This window comes from Callithrix jacchus, chromosome 3 (assembly GCF_049354715.1).
Source record: "Callithrix jacchus isolate 240 chromosome 3, calJac240_pri, whole genome shotgun sequence".
NCBI lineage: Eukaryota > Metazoa > Chordata > Mammalia > Primates > Cebidae > Callithrix > Callithrix jacchus.
The window spans coordinates 124,411,535-124,428,521 of record NC_133504.1 but is presented as its reverse complement, the minus strand read 5'-3'; the positions used below and the strand labels follow the sequence as shown (position 1 = coordinate 124,428,521).

The 16,987-nt window shown below is 37.1% G+C and overlaps 1 protein-coding gene across 3 annotated transcripts in view; it reads right to left on the bottom strand.

Annotated features, from left to right (window-relative positions):
• The window catches only part of RASSF6 (Ras association domain family member 6), a 54,697-nt gene extending 54,313 nt beyond the window's left edge, over positions 1–384 (bottom strand). Inside the window, exon 1 of one of the 3 annotated variants that reach the window (XM_002745734.7) lies at positions 224–384. The gene's annotated coding sequence lies outside the window, so the exon portion shown is untranslated. The other 2 variants (XM_017970495.4, XM_017970494.4) reach the window with 2 other exon arrangements.
• Between the last annotated feature and the right edge of the window lie 16,603 nt (positions 385–16,987).

Below are 16,987 nucleotides of genomic sequence, written 5' to 3'. Positions count from 1 at the left end.
CTAATAACTTGCCCTCAACCTGACCCCAGGGAGTGGATTAGCAAGTTCTTTCCCCTACCCCCATTTTTCACCTGTTATTCACACTGTGAGCAGGAAAATTCTTTTCACCATCGTTGTTGGGCTGAACTTGCTTCGCGGTTTGTTCCTGGCTGGGTCAGGAACTCTGGTTGAAGGAAAGCAGTGTCCTGTCTCTGCTGGTGCTGGGACTTCACGAGTCACTCACCTGTAGGGGAGGTCCTAGGCCCGCGCGGGCGGAGGGGCGGTGCCTGTCTCCTCCCAGAGCATGGCTCATCTGGGCGCCTGCAGTGCCCCCTACGCGGTCGGCGATCCTAGAGGCCAAGGAGCTGTTAATTACTTCTCCTTTTCTCCACAGCAGGGAAGTGTAAGAAACCTGAGCCACTCCCTGTGCCTCAGAGCATTTTGGGAGTGTTTACTTTCTTTCTTAGGAACAGCTGATAGGTACACTCCTTTGCTCTCTGCCACACTTCTTGAGAAATGAATGGACATTCTGGTTAACGCTTTAACCACGGGATTTGACTGATGCTGATCTCTATTCTCTAGTCCACCCAGACTGTAGGTAATTGGTCTATGCGAAATGACACCAACCAAGACTGGAACACCATTAGCCACACAACTTTCTTTTTAAGATTTTTCTTTTTCAATTTGAGATTTGTTAATTTTCTTTTTTCCTTGTTCTTTTGCTCGCACATTTCCCTGCCAGCACTTTTTCACCCAGAGCAGTGTTTCACACTTCAGGGTGCACCAGGACCACCTACGGATTCTACTAAACATAGGTACCCACCGGCCTCACCACCTGTGAGACTGTGATTTAATATGTCATGAGTACACTTTGGGTATTTATATTTTTTACAAGCTCTACAGAAGTAACTGGTAGACATCAAAGTTTGAAAATGAATGTAATAAAACAAAACAGTGGAAATAAATAATAATTCGGTCATTATCTACTGGATTGGATTTGGGGACTTTGTTTTTGCCAATACATCCAATTTCAAAAGGACACCAACAAGGCTTTGAAACTGTTAAGTGACAGATGCTGTGGAAATATGAAGTACCTTTACACACACACACACACACACACACACACACACACACATTTTTTAACAATCAATTTTACTGGTTTCCTATGTAAAACAGCTATTCATAATTTTTTGAACTTAACAGATTATTTTATAAATGTAAACCTCAAAAGAAATTCAATTCGATTTCTACAAGGAGTTCAGCAGGCAAAGTTAATTTCTGGTATCCTTCCTATTCAAACTCCAGACAAACCTGTATGACTAACCTGTCACAGGTTGCATGTTTAACATAGCACTTTAGTAGGATCCTATATGTTCAAAAGGTGAGGCAGGCCAGGGACAGTGACTCATGCCTGTAATCCGAGCACTTTGGGAGACTGAAGCCAGTGGATCATTTTAGCCCAGGAGTTCAAGACCAACCTGGGAACATGGCAAACCCCTGTCTCTACAAAAAAAAAAAAAAAAAGAAATATTAGGCCAGCATCATGGCATTGTAGTGCACGCCTGTAGTCCCAGCTACTTGGGAGGCTGAGGTGGGAGGATCACTTAAGCCTGGGAGATTGAGGCTGCAGGGAGCCAAGATAGCATCACTGCATTCCAGCCTGGATGACATAGCAAGATCTTGGCTCGAAAAAAAATGAAAAAAATCAGGCAGTTTATCTATTTTACTTGTGTTGTGTAAAGACCAGGAACTATTAGATTTATTATTCTTTGAGCTAATGGTTTTATTGGATTGCAATCAGAGATTTTATAATCTTATGTAAGGACATGTGTGACTTAGTATTACTTGCAAATATGGGTTTGATTGTCATGCTGGCTCCATAACTCTCTGGTATGTGGCTGCTGGTATGGACTTACCTTTGAATGATGACTAGCAGGACCTGGAGTGGTTACAGCACTAGTTTCCAGAATATCTTGCTCAAATTCATGCTCCATCTCCATTGTCTGTGCTTGAAGTGGATCATTTGCTTCTGGTCAGTATCAGGGCAATATTCTTTCTCATTTTTTATAGGAAGCATTCCTGAAACCTTTATTCTGATTATTGCTTTCCAACCAATTTTCTTTAGTTCGAGGCTTAGTGACTTCTTTTGTTTTTCAGTATTGTATCTGCTTATAAATATGTAATTTTTATTTGGTAATATAAAAAGTATATAATTGCACACATACAATATGGAAAATTTGAAAAACATAGAAATGCAAAGGACAAAATCACCTATAATTCCATCTCTCAAGTATAATCGTCACAAACAATTTGTTGAATGTATTTATTGACTTATTTTCCCTGTGGATGTTTATCATAATGCTATTACATTTGGTTTGTTGGTTTATAGCCTGTTTTAATCACATCAAACATAGTATGAAAAATTTACCACAAATCAGTCAGTTTTTTTCCTGCAGTGTAATTTTACACTGCTTTGTATTGCAGCAAATGCAAATACCATTACTTATTTAATCATTATGGTAAAGTTATATTGCTATAAACAACACTGCAGTGAATGTTTACATGTGACTGCACATAACCATGACTATACTTTTTAGATACATTTCAAAAATTGAAGTTGCCAGATGTAAAGCAATGTGCATTTTAAAGAATTTCTCTCCTTTAAAAAATCGTCATCAGTTTTATACTCCCAGGGCAGCTAACATGGGTAATTATACTTGTTTTAAACATTTATTAATTTGAAAGGTAAAAAAATCCATATCTTATTTTAAATATATATATTTTTGTACTGGTAAGTTTGGCCTCTTTAGACTTTGCATTTTTGCTTTATTGTTTATTGGACCCTTTGTTCATCTTTTTCCTTATTGATTTATAAGTTCTCTTTACATATTAAACATATCAACTCTTCAGCATATATGTTGTGACTATACTTCCAAGGTGATTTGTTTACCTTTTAGTCTTGTTTATGGAATTTTTGACATATAAAAGTTTAAAAATTTAGCTAGTCAAATCTATTATTTTTCTTTATCAGTCACATCACAGTTTTATGAAAGCTTTCCCATCCATAGAGTATATAAATATATACATATATTTTTTCTCCTAGTTTTTCTAAGATTTAGATATGATTTATTTATTAAATTGAACATTTCAACCCATCTAGACTTTATTATGGTAAACACTATGAAATTTAGATCTAACTTAAGTTTTCTAAGTTATTAGTTTGTTGACCAAGTCACATTTATTAAATAACTATAGATTATAAAATTTGAATCAAGGACCATGTCTGTCTTATCCTCTGTTTTATCCACTAAGCTTAGCACAGTGACTGGCAGGCCCATGGTTGCTCAGATCAAATGTTTAACTAGCACTCTTGACTTCTTTCTTTCCCTTTTTCCACACCCAGTAAACCAGCAAGTCCTGGTATCTCCAGTGCTACCAGTTTCCATCAGGCCAGCATCATCTCTTGCTTGGATACCATAAACGACCTCCAAACTGGGCTTTATGCCTCCACTCTTATCCTACTACAGTTCATTCTCCACCTGTAGCCAGCATAATCTTTTATAAGCAATATCCAGACTATAATACCACTTCTGATTTTCTTTTCTTAAAGGCTTTCTAGTGGTTGCCTTGCACATCTGGAATAAAATCTAAATCGGAACTGCTTACCATGCCCTACAATGCCCTACATAACTTGTTCAGACCTGCTTCTTTGACCTTATGGATTTTCTGCTTCCTTGGTACTAATTCTAAACTTGCTGCCCTGGTTTAATTTTTGGAATAAACTAAATTTCCTATATCACTACCTTTGTGTTTGGTATTGACTCCATTGAGAAAGCTCTGCCCTGGTCATAGGTGGTTTCTTTTCATTATTCTGCTTTTTATTCCTTCATATATTACCTCCTTAGAGAGGCTTCCTATGACCACTCTATTTGAAGAAGGCTTCCAATCTTTCTCTATCATAGTGCCCAGTTTCATTGTATTTGTGGTAATTATCATTAGCTAAATGTGTTTTATTGTTTGGGATTGCCTCTTTATTTTATGTCTTCTGTCATTAAGATATAAACCCTAAGAGATCACAAACCTTGGCTTGTAGGTTCATTCCTCTATGCTCAGTGTCTATAACAATGTGTGGTCCCCTGAGAGTCAAGAAACACTGGGACATGATCAAATAGTAACAATAAATAAGTGTTGAGTAAATAAACATAGATCACCCTGTTTCTTGATTTGAAATGACACTTTTATCAAATACTAAGGGCATACATATTTTTTGCCTTACACTTCATTTCATATCTGAGGCTATGCTTAAAGCATATGTGCTAAGGAAGGAAAAAAAGGAAGCAGAAGCAGTGTAGCTCCAAACAATTAGGGGACTACCAGTGAAAACCTCGCTGGAATTGTCTTAAAGAGGAAGCCAGGCCTTCACTAGGAGGCAATGTGTTAATTACAGTTTCAATGTGCAAAGCTTAGAATAAATATATTTTAAACTGGAATTTTTTCCTTTAAAGATTTTAATAAATTGCAGCAACCATAACAGATTAAGTTTTTTGGGAAACCCCCAACCATTTATCTTGAACTTGAATAATAAACCATCACTTCCTGTTTCAGATGAGAAACATGTATTGCTTTTATGTGAAAACAGACTTTAGAAGTTTAATAATAATAAATAAAACTTTGTTGAAAAGATAAAGGAGGAGAAATTTTCTTTAAAAATGTACACAGAACTTTAATTTAAAAAATGCTGTTATTAGCACATAAAGAAGGTTGTCCTTCATGATCAAGTCGGCTTTGTCCCTGAGATGCAAGGCTTATTCAACATAAGCAAATCAATAAATGTAATTTATCACATAAACAGAAACAAAGACAAAAATCACATGATTATGTCAATAGATGCAGAGAAGGACTTCAACAAAATTCAACAACACTTCATGCTAAAAACTCTCAACAGACTAGGTATTAATGGAACATATCTCAAAATAATAAGAGCTATTTGTGACAAATCCACAGCCAATATCATACTGAATAGGCAAAGAGTGAAAGCATTCCCTTTGAAAACCAGCACAAGACAAGGATACCTTCTCTCACCACTCCTATTCAACATAGTATTGGAAGTTCTGGCCAGGGCAATCAGGCAAAATAAAGAAATAAAGTGTATTCAAATAGGTAAAGAGGAAGTCAAATTGTCTCTATTTGCAGATGACTTGACTGTATATTTAGAAGACCCCATCATCTTAGCCCCAAATCTCCTTAAGCTGATAAGCAACTTCAGCAAAATCTCAGGACACAAAATCAATGTGCAAAAATCACAAGAATTTCTAGACATCAATAACAGACAAACAGAGAGTCATATCATGAGTGAATTCCCATTCACAATTGCTTCAAAGAGAATTAAATACCTAGGACTACAACTTAAGAGGGACATTAAGGACTTATTCTAAAAGAACTACAAACCACTGCTCAAGGAAATAAGAGAGGACACAAACAAAAGGAAAAACATTCCATGCTCATGGTTAGGAAGAATCAATATCATGAAAATGGCCATACTGTTGAAAGTAAGCAATAGATTCAATGCTATCTCTATCAGATTACCATTGACTTTCTTCACAGATTTGGAAAAAAAACACCTTAAGTTTCATATGGAACCAAAAAAGAGCCCACATAGTCAGGACAATTCTAAGAAAAAAACCAAAACCAAAACCAAAAACAAAACAAAAGCAAAAAACTGGAGGCATCACACTACCTGACTTATACTACAAGGCTACAATAACCAAAATCGCATGGTACTTGCACCAAAACAGATATATACACCAATGGAACAGAACAGAGGCCTCAGAAATAATGCCACACACCTACAACCATCTGATCTTTAACAAACCTGACAAAAACAAGCAATGGAGAAAGGATTTCCTATTTAATAAATGGTGTTTGGAAAACTGGCTAGCCATATGCAGAAAGTTGAAACTTGATCCCTTCCTTACACTTTATACAAAAATTAACTCAAGATGGATTAAAGATTTAAATGTAAGACCTAAAATCCTAAAAGCCCTAGAAGAAAACGTAGGCAATACCATTCAGGACATGGGCATGGGCAAAATCTTCCTGACTAAAACACCAAAAACAATGGCAACAAAGGCCAAAATAGACAAATGGGATCTAATTAAACTAAAGAGCTTCTGCACAGCAAAAGAAACAATCATCAGAGTGAACAGGGAATTTACAGAATGGGAGAAAGTTCTTACAGTCTACCCATCTTACAATGGTCTAATATCCAGAATCTACAAATAATTTAAACAAATTTACAGGAATAAAACCAAATAACCCCATCAAAAAGTGGGTGAAGGATATGAGCAGACACTTCTCAAAAGGAGACATTTATGCAGCCAACAAACATATGAACAAAAGCTCATCCTCACTGGTCATTAGAGAAATGCAAACTAAAACCATATTGAGATACCATCTCACCCCATTTAGAATGGTGATCATTAAAAAGTCAGGAGACAACAGATGCTGGAGAGGATGTGGAGAAATAGGAACGCTTTTACACTGTTGATGGGAGTGTAAATTAGTTCAACCATTGTGGAAGACAGTGTGGTGATTCCTCAAGGATCTAGAACTAGAAATTCCATTTGACCCAGCAATCCCATTACTGGGTATATACTCAAAGAATTATAAATTATTCTATTATAAAGACACCTGCACACATATATTTATTGCAGCACTGTTCACAATAGCAAAGACTTGGAACCAACCAAAATGTCCATCAATGATAGATTGGATAAAGAAAATATGCACTGTAGAGTACTATGCAGCCATAAAAGCAAGTTAATGTCCTTTGCGGGGACATGGATGAAGCTGGAAAACATAATTCCCAGCAAACTAACGCAAGAACAGAAAATCAAACACCGAATGTTCTCACTCATAAGAGGGAGTTGAACAATAAGAACACATAGACATAGGGAGGGGAACATCACACACACCGGGCCTGTTGGTGGGGTGGGGGGGCTAGGGGAGGGATAGTAGAGGTTGGGGGATTGGGGAGGGATAGCATTAGGAGCAATATCTAATGTAGATGATGAGGTGATGAATGCAGCCAACACCGTGGCACATGTGTACCTATGCAACAAACCTGCATGTTGTGCACATGTACCCCATAACCTAAAGTATAATTTAAAAAATGCTATTATTGATGTATAATCATTTCGAAACTTTTAGATAGTTGGTGAATTTTTTAAAAGCCTTGCTTTTCTGTAGTTATGTATCATAAGGTTCAATAGCGACTTTTGATTTAGACCATGATTTGTCATGATGATGGGGATAAGTACAACACAGCTGTTTTCACAACTTGAACAATAAATATTATTTTCATTAATTAATGAAGTTAATTTTCATTTCCAAAGCTTTTTCTTCTCTAAGAAACAGTTTCTTATCTTCAATCTAGACTGTTTTCATTGATGTAATGGATAGTGGAAATAATCGAGTTGAGTCATTCTTTGGAAAAAATAATCTTTTCCAAGCAGATGCAGAGATGGTGATACAAAGACAAATGAGACAAAATCACCTCTCTCAAGGAGCTGACAATCTCCCACCTCAAGAGAATAAATTTAAATGCATACTTTCAAAGTTCAGTGACAGAAAAAAACCTAGATTGTAACGATGTTTTGATGGTCTTTAAGAGGTACAAAGATAAATAATTTTTTTAAATGTGAAGAATCATTTACAAATAAATGAAATGGGCAGTAATCGTTTTTCACCCCCAATGTTACTGCCTTTTAAAATTGGTTATTGTGTATAAAACACAAAAAAATTCAGTGAAATGTGACTGTGATTGCTGTTTTTCAGATATGGCTCTTAATCAATTTTGATTTTTTAAACTGTGTTAATTTTGTTCTTCTATCTTTCACTTTATTTTCCAAAAATTACATTTCATGTGTATATTTGAGGTTTGCAACATGATGTTATGGGATACATACTGAGAATAAAATAGTTATCATGGTTAACATACCTATCATTTCACAGTGACTTTTTTGGTGACAAGAGCAGCTCAGATCTACTTATTTAACAGAAATTCCAAATACAATACAATTTTACTAGCTATGGTCCTCATATTGTACGTTAGATCTCTAGACTTGTTCATCTTACATATCTACTGCTTTGTATTCTTTGATCTACATCTTTCCATTCCCTGTGGACTCCCTCTCCTGTCCTGGCAACCACTTTTTTATTCTCTTTGTATTTTGAGCTTTTTTCCTTTTTTAGATTCCATATATAAGTGAGATAGTGAGATTATGCAATGTTTTTTCCATCTGTGTCTGGCTTATTTCACTTAGCAAAAGGTCCTCCAAGTACATCTATGTTGATGAAAAGGTCAGGATCTCCTTTTTTAAGGCAAAATAATATTCACACACACACACACACACAAACACACACATACACATAACATATTCTCTGTTCATTCATCTATTGATGGACAATTAGGCATAAAGTTGTTTCCATATCTTGGCTATAATAAATAATTCTGCAATGAATGTGGGAGTACAGATACCTTTATGGAGTGGTGATTTCATTTTACTTGGGTATATACCCAGAAGGGGATTTGCTGGGTCATATGGTAATTCTGTTTTTAATTTCTCTAGGAATCTCCATTCTGCTTTTCATAGTCATGGTACCAATCAATATTCCTATCAACAGTGTACTAGGCTTTCCTTTTCTTGACACCCTTACCAACACTTGTCATCTTTTGTCTTTTTGGTAATAGCCATCCTTGTGAGTGTCAGGTAATATCCATACTGGTTTTATTACATTTCCCTGATGATTAGTGACAGTGAGTAACTTTTCATATACCTGTTGGCCATTTTTATGTCTTATTTGGAGAAATATCTATTCAGGTCTCTCACCCATTTTTTAATTGGGCTGTTTTTCTGCTATTGAATTATATGAGTTCTTTATTATATTAATATCTTATCAAACATGCAGTTTGCAAATTTTTCCCAATCCACAGGTTTCCTTTTCATTTTGTTGACCTGTTTCCTTCACTTTGTTTAATACAATTCCATTTATTTATTTTTGCTTTTATAGTCTGGGATTTTGGTGTGATGCCCAAAAACTAATCACCAAGGCCAGTGACAAGGAGTTTTCTCCCTATGTTTTCTTCTAAAAGTGTTATGGTTTCAGGTCTGACATTTAGGTGTTTTATCAATTTTCAGTTGATTTTTATGTACGGTGTAAGATAAAGGTCCAATTTCATTTTTTTTTTGGCATATAAAATCCAGTTTTCCCAGCACCATTAATTGAAGAGACTGCTCTTTCCCCATTGTGTACTCTTGGTGCCATTATAAAAAATTAGTTGACTTTATATGTTTGGATTTATTTCTGGGTTCCATATTCTAATCTATGTGTTTCTGTTTCCATGCTAGTACCAGACTGTTTTATTATAACTGTAATATAAATTTAAATCAGGAAATATGTAGCTTCCAACTGTTTTTTCTCTCAGCATTGATTTGACTATTCAGGGTTCTTTGAGGTTCCATACAAATTTTAGGGATTTTTTTCTATTTCTGTGAAGAAAGCCATTGGAATTTTGATGAGGAATGTGTTAAATCTGTATATTGCATTGGGTAGTACAGACTTTTTAATAATGTTAATTCTTTTCATTTATGATCATGACATATCTTTCCATTTATTTTTGTGCTTTTCAATTTCTTTCATTAATATTTTATGATTTTCAGTGTACAAGTCTTTCAATTCCTTGGCTAAATTTATTTCTATGTATTTTATTTTATTGATTGTACCACTTACAATATTTTTTAAATTTTCTTTTTCAGCTAGGTTATTCTTTATTTGTAGAAATGCTATTGGATTTTGGCATGTTGATTTTGTATCTTGCAACTTTACTGATTTGTTTATTAATTCATTCGTTAGATTTCTGGGGACTCTTGGATTTTCTACACTTAGGAATAGAAGTTGTGAGAGTGGACATCCCTATCTTGTACTAGATAAAAGTGGAAAAACTTTCAATTGTTTCCTATTAATTATGATGTTAGCTGTGGGTTTTTCATAAATGGTCTTTATTATGTTAAGAAATTTTCCTTCCCTATCTAAACCAATGAGAGTTTTTTGTCAGAAAATGATGCATAACTTTGTCAAATGCTTTTCCTGCATCACTTCGGTGATATTGTAGTTTTAATATTTCAGTCTGCTACTTTGCTCTATCACAGTGATTAATTTGTTTATGTTAAACCAAACTTTATGCCAGAGATCAAAACCACTTGTTCATGATGTATAATCTTTTTGATGTGTTGTTAAATTTGATTTGCTAACTTTTTGTTGAGGATTTTTATATCAATAATCATCAGAGATACTGGCTTATAGGTTTCTTTTCTTGTGGTGTTTTAATCTGGCTTAGGTATCATAATGATGCTGGCCTTTTAAAATGTGTTTGGAAGTATCCCCTCTACCTCTATTTTTTGGAAGAGTAAGAAGTATCACTAATAATTCCTTAAATTTTTGTAGAATTGATCCATGAAATCATCTGGTCCTGGGCTTTTCTCTGTTGGAAAGTTTTTAGTTACTTCTTCAATCTCTTTATTTGTTCTTGGTCTGTCCAAGCCTTCTATTTTTTCCTCATTCAATCTTGATAGGCTGTGTTTGTCTAGGCATGTATTTATATCCTCTAGGTTACTCAATTTGTTGCATATAACAGTAGTCACATGTGATCCTTTTTATTTCTGTGGCATATTTAATAATGCCTCTACTTGCATTTATATTTTTATTTATTTGAGTATTCTTGTTTGCTCTTTTTCTTTCAAGGTTTGTCATTTTTGTTAACTTTATCAAAGAACCAGTTTTGTTTTACTCCTTTTTTTCTATGGGTTTTCTTCTTTTTATTTCTTCTAAAAAAAGGATACATGTGCAGGATGTGCAGGTTTGTTACATAGGTATACATGTGTAATGGTGATTTACTGCACCTATCGACCTGTCCTCTAAGTTCCCTCCCCTCGCCCCCACCCCTCAACAGGCCCTGGTATGTGATGTTCCCCTCTCTGTGTCCATGTCTTCTCAATGTTCAACTCCCACTTATGAGTGAGAGCATGTGGTATTTGGTTTTCTGTTCCTGTGTTAGTTTGCTGAGGATGATGGCTTCCAGCTTCATCCATGTCCCTGTAAAATACATGCTTTCATTCCTTTTTATGTCTGCATAGTTTTCCATGGTGTATATGTGCCACATTTTCTTTATCCAGTCTATCATTGATGGGCATTTGGGTTGGTTCCATTTCTTTGCTATTGTAAATAGTGCTTCAACAAACATACATGTGCAAGTGTCTTTATAGTAGACTGATTTATTTTCCTTTGAGTATATACCAAGTAATGGGACTGCTGAGTCAATGGTATTTCTAATTCTAGATCCTTGAGGAATTGCCATACTGTCTTCCACAATGTTTGAACTAATTTACATTTCCACCAATGGTATGAAAGCGTTCCTATTTCTCCGTAGCCTCACCAATATCTATTGTTTCCCTATTGCTTGTTTCTGTCTGGTTTGTAGAAGATCAGATTGTTTATTTGATATATATTGGCTCTGATCTTATTTTTTGTTTCTTTACTTTCAGTTTAGTTTGTCCCTTGTTTGCTTGCTCCTTGAGAATGAAGTTAGGCTATTTATCTGGGATCTTTCTTCTTTAATGTAGGTATTTATTGCTATCAACTTTCCTCTTAGAACTTAACTTGTATCTCATAGGTTTTGTTCTGTTGTATTTCTATTGTTTGCTTCAAGATCTTTTTCATTTTTTTTCAAGAATGTCTTTTTTGACTCATTGGTTGTTCTGGAGCATGTTGTTTAATTTCTCTCTGAGGGGGAGAGTGCAGAAGCAACTGAGAGGGGTAAGGCAAAGCAACTTCCCCCATAGGATAAAGTGTAGAAATAGCTTGTATCAGGAATGGCAAGCCACCAGATGGGGGTGATATAGCAATGATAAATCCTCAAGGATGGATATTGACCCCTGAAGCAGTTTAATAATGGCATAGCACAGTACCAACACAGACCATGGGGAGTGGGACACAGTGTTAGCAACTTCTCTAGGGCAGTGCAGCTCTGTGGACTCCAGGCAGCTCCCTCAGTTGGGCTTTGCTCCTGTGATGCTGCAGGGGTCCCCAGTGCTGAGGGACCATAGGTGTCCAAGGTAGTGATGGGGTCTGCTGGGTTCCTTTAGTTTACATTTCCTTGCAGCGAGAAGTTCCCTGTTTGGAGCTGACTGGGGAGTGGGGTGGCAGCAGCTATGTGTTTCTTTCTCTTTTCTGTGTGGCCATCCTGGGTTTCTATGCTTTACAAAATTTCTGATGCTCCTTTTATGTGTTCAAGTAGTCTCCTTTACTTATTTTTATCAAAATATAGTTGTTTGTCTTTGTGGGGTAATTGAATACAAGAGGTCTCTACTTGGCCACTTTGCTCTAGCCAATTTTGATTTGTATTCTGTTTATTTAAACACACACACGCGCACACACACACACTTTTTAATATCATACAAGATAATACAAAGTTTTTGAAAAATAAAATAAACAATAATATGTTATATAAAACATTTAACTCCAAGGGCCAACAGCTTGTAAGAAATGTAGGTCAATGTACTTTCATCTGAATATCAGCAGTTGAATGATACCAAATGTCATTGTAGATTGAAAATTCCTTAGGAATGTATTGTTATAGTGACAATATTTACAAACAAAAAATTGGAATATTTTGGTGGTCTTATATGGTCTGAAATCTGAGATAAAATACATGAAATTAGTAGTTCACTACATAATCATTTATTTAAACATCCTGTTGCTTATAGTACACATTTGGCTCAGTAGTTACACTTGAGGGTATGTGTGTGGGTATGGATTTTTTTTTCTTTTTACTTTTTAATTTAGAAGTGCTCATGCATATTGACACACTTGGAATGTTATGAGGACTTCCAAGATGGCAGATTGAAGGCAGTGTTAGCATGTCTCTCCCATTTGGAAAGACAGAATAGCATACAGAGATTCATACTGTAACTTTTTTCTAAGAAGAAACACAGAACTTAACAGGAAAACTGAAAGAAACCAAAAGACACTTTGAGAGAAGTGGCAGGCTATAGCCTACAACATGAGCCAGGTAGAAAACAAAAAGTCCCTATAGTGTGAGAGGGACACAAACTGCATCCAGGATATATGCTCGCCCAGGAACCCTGCAATCTAGGTTGCAGAGGAAGGCCTTAACACTACTTATCACTGGAACTGATTTAGGGAGCAGTGGGGAATATAAAAGTAAGAATAGCAGCAGGAAGAGCCTTTTTTGTATTCCCAGTCTCCATGATGGACAAAGGGAAGCTATTTCTGATTCTGCCTCAAAAGGGACCTTGCAAAAGTCTGCCAGCTATATCAGGTGGTGGTTACAGGTTGAGAAAAGCTCTCAGCTGAAATTCATGACATAGTCTCAAGTGGTAATAAACTCCTCTGGCCATAACTGGGAGGCAAATGGGAAGTGTGCTGCAGCCATGAGCACAGGAGCTGGGCGCCCCAGTTTTCAGGTGAAGCCATGGTTGCTGTCTCCCTGGGAAGGCTTATGGCCTGGGGCATATTTGAGTTCTGAGTGCAGACCGCCTGGAACCTAGTTAGCTGTTGCCAGTGGAACACTGAGGGTGTGGGAACTGCCTCACCAAAATCTTGGGAGCTGTGTGGGTCTTACTGCCATCTGCTACTCTCCACTCCCCATGCAAACTCTTCTGTGCAGCAGAGGCAGTTACACAATACCCTCTGGAACATTACCCCAGTAGCCAGAGCACTGCTTTCCCTGTACACACAGAGCCAGAGCATAGACCTACCTGACCCAGCCCCAACCTGGTTTGCCTCTCCATCCACCCTGGTAGTTTAACACAAAGGACAGAAACTTTCAGGTGCTCCATGGCCTCACCTATCACCTGAGAAACGAGAGTACCTCCCCTGAGTAACAAGGCAAGCACAAATCCTACCACTACTACTATAGCTGGTGCTCTTTTGCAAGTTCCACCTCTTGGTTAGAGGCCAACCAACACAGTCCATTACAGCATCTCCTGGTAAACTAACACTGTGCCCACAAAGAGAAAACGTGTTCGTGACCTCAGCTATCAGCATTGCCTGCAGCAACCTGACCAATCAGGAGGTCCTGAGTCTGTCCATGTGACCAGTTTATTACCACTACAACTGGTATTTCAGAAAGCCAACTCACTAAGGCTATTTATGATGAAAGAATCTAACAGAATGTACGTCACTTCCCTGCAACTCTCATCAGCACTGACGCTCGTACCTGTTGCTGGGAGACTAGAAGACAGGTCACATCACAAGATCCCTTGCAGACATTTGCCAGCACCAGCCTGGAGTGTGGCATTCCCACTAGATGGTTACATTCAGAGGAGCAGAAGCCTTCACAGTAGTCTGGCCCTCAGGGATTCCTACTCCTATGGGAATGGGAGTGCACCATGTCAAGGGGATGCCCCATGGGACAAAAGAATCAAGATGGAAGGCTTTTTGAGTCCCAGAACTTTCTGTGGGTGAGAAATTACTTTTGGCAGAGGCATAGGTGCAGTGCTAGGCTCACTGGGAGTAGGGAAAGTCTACAGTTCTACCCAGACCATCAGGCGGCCCTGGTGCTTCTGAAGGATCTTGGAGAAGGAGACTTTTTTTTTTCTCCCATTGTCCATCACTGCAGACACAGCTGAGGCTTTGCCTCAGCATGATTACACCTATAAGTAGCCTTTCTAAAACACTTCAGGATGACTGTATTTCCTGGTACAGAAGATACAGGAGCACCTTTTGGGTGTAGGCTTGCATGAGGGGCAGAGTTGCAATTACTCTTTATTTGGAACATCAGTGTTCCTGCAGATGAAACAGGTATTCTGATCTGAATAGTCAGAACCCTGGGTAAGGAGTATGTCCAGGAGGTGAATAGCTTTCCTGCTGGACTGGCAAGAGAGCTGAGGTGCTGTCGCCATTCCCCCGATTAGACCTTAGTGTATTTCACTGAGAGATCTCCCAGCCACCTCTTTCAAGGCTGAAACCTCTGCCCAATATTGGGTATTGCATCTACCCACCTGCTTTAGCCAAAATGAGTTTGTACACAGGGACACCTCCCCTACTGGCCTGAAGCCTAAACTATTCAATGCCATATATAAAACATTGCGGAAAATGAATAAAAATGTACACTTAATGGGAGAATGAGATAAGCTTCAAAAGATCTCTGCCATTCTGACTTCATATGAGAAAGTGAACTTGCTCATGCACATCGCTACTACAACCAGGATCTGAGAAAGCCATCATCCACAGACTCTGTATAATCAAAGAACCCATACAGACTCTTCATCTTTGAAAGCACCAAGAACTGAATTAGGCCACAATAAACTATAAACATTAAAGTCACGTCCTTGAGGGGAAAATAAATTTAACAAAATACAGTCAAATAAAAAATAAATTTAAGAATAATCAGAATAAAGAGTCTACCTAAATGAGAAGGAATCAGGAGAATAAATCTGGTAATATGACAAAATAGGATTCTATAACACTCCCAAAAGATCACACTAGCTCTCCAGCAATGAATCCAAACAAAGATAAAACTTTTGGGATACCAGATAATGAATTCAAAAGGTTGATTATTAAGTTATTAGAGATACCAGAGAAAGGTGAAAAACCAACATAAAGAAATTAAAAAGCAATTCAGGATATAAATGAAAAGTTCTCTAAAGAGATTAATACCATACAGAAAAACCAATCAGAAATTCTGGAAATAAAAGGCAATTTAGGAAATTACAAAATGCAGTGGAAAGTTTTAACAATAGACTAGACAAAGTAGAGAAAAGAATCCCAGAGCTTGAAGACAAGTCTAATTAACCCAAATGGCCAAAAATAAGAAAAAAGAATACATACATATCTCTATCTATCTATCTATCTATCTATCTATCTATCTATCTATCTATCCATCTATCTATCTATCTATCTATCCACCTACCTACCTACCTACCTATCTGACAAACATGAACTGAGGGCAACTGAAATTAAGTGTGGGATGGGGAAAGAATGAGAAAAGTGGTAAAAGCTAAAACTATAGATTTCAGATAGATATGGAGAGAGAGCTAGGACAGAAGACAGGTACATCAGCTGGAGCATCTTTACAAGCTCAAAAGTTGAAAGACCTTGCAATATCATTCAGCCTGAGGCCTGTGTTTTGCAACTGTGGTGGTCATGTCATCTGCTAGTCTCCATTTTCTTGGTATTTCTTTATAGGTTATTAATTTAAAGTTGATTCTTTTTGCTGAAGTGCCACGAATGAGGGCTTAGCTTTGAACCTTGGCCAAAGAGAACTTGACTCTCAGCTCTGCCTATCTGGGAAAGTTAATTAATGTGACCTGTATTATTGAGATCCTACCTGTCCCTGCACTACTTTCTAGTGACATGATAGTAAGCAAAAGACAGCTATAATACCTGCTTTTATGGACCTTAGGTATCAAGTGGGAGATAGGCATTATTTAAGAATGACACAAAGGAATTATAATTTCACATTGAAAAAAGTTCTCAGCTTTGTTAATGGGAGTGTGGAGAGTGTCGTAGTCAGAAGAAATTAATTAATAATTAATGGAAGTGTGGGGAGTGTTATAGTCAGAAGAAACAGCATTGCAAAAGACTTGTGGCAGGAAGGAGCAGGGAACATTAAAAGCCTGAGAAAGAGCAGGTAAGGACAGTGAGGATGCAGAAGGTTTTCTTGTATGTAGATTAGGGATAATAGCACACAAGATTATTTAATGGATTAGTGAGAACATATGATAATCTCCAACCAGTGGCTACTCATTAAATGGTGGCTACAAGGATTATTTTATAACTGCTGAAGAGGTGGAGACAGTTCTTTGAACTACATAGTGTCAGATCTACCTTCTCTTTAACACTCACCCTTTAAGACAGACCACTGGCAGATAACTATATCTCAGTCCTACAACCCTGCAATGCCGAGCAGATCTGTAGTTTGTGG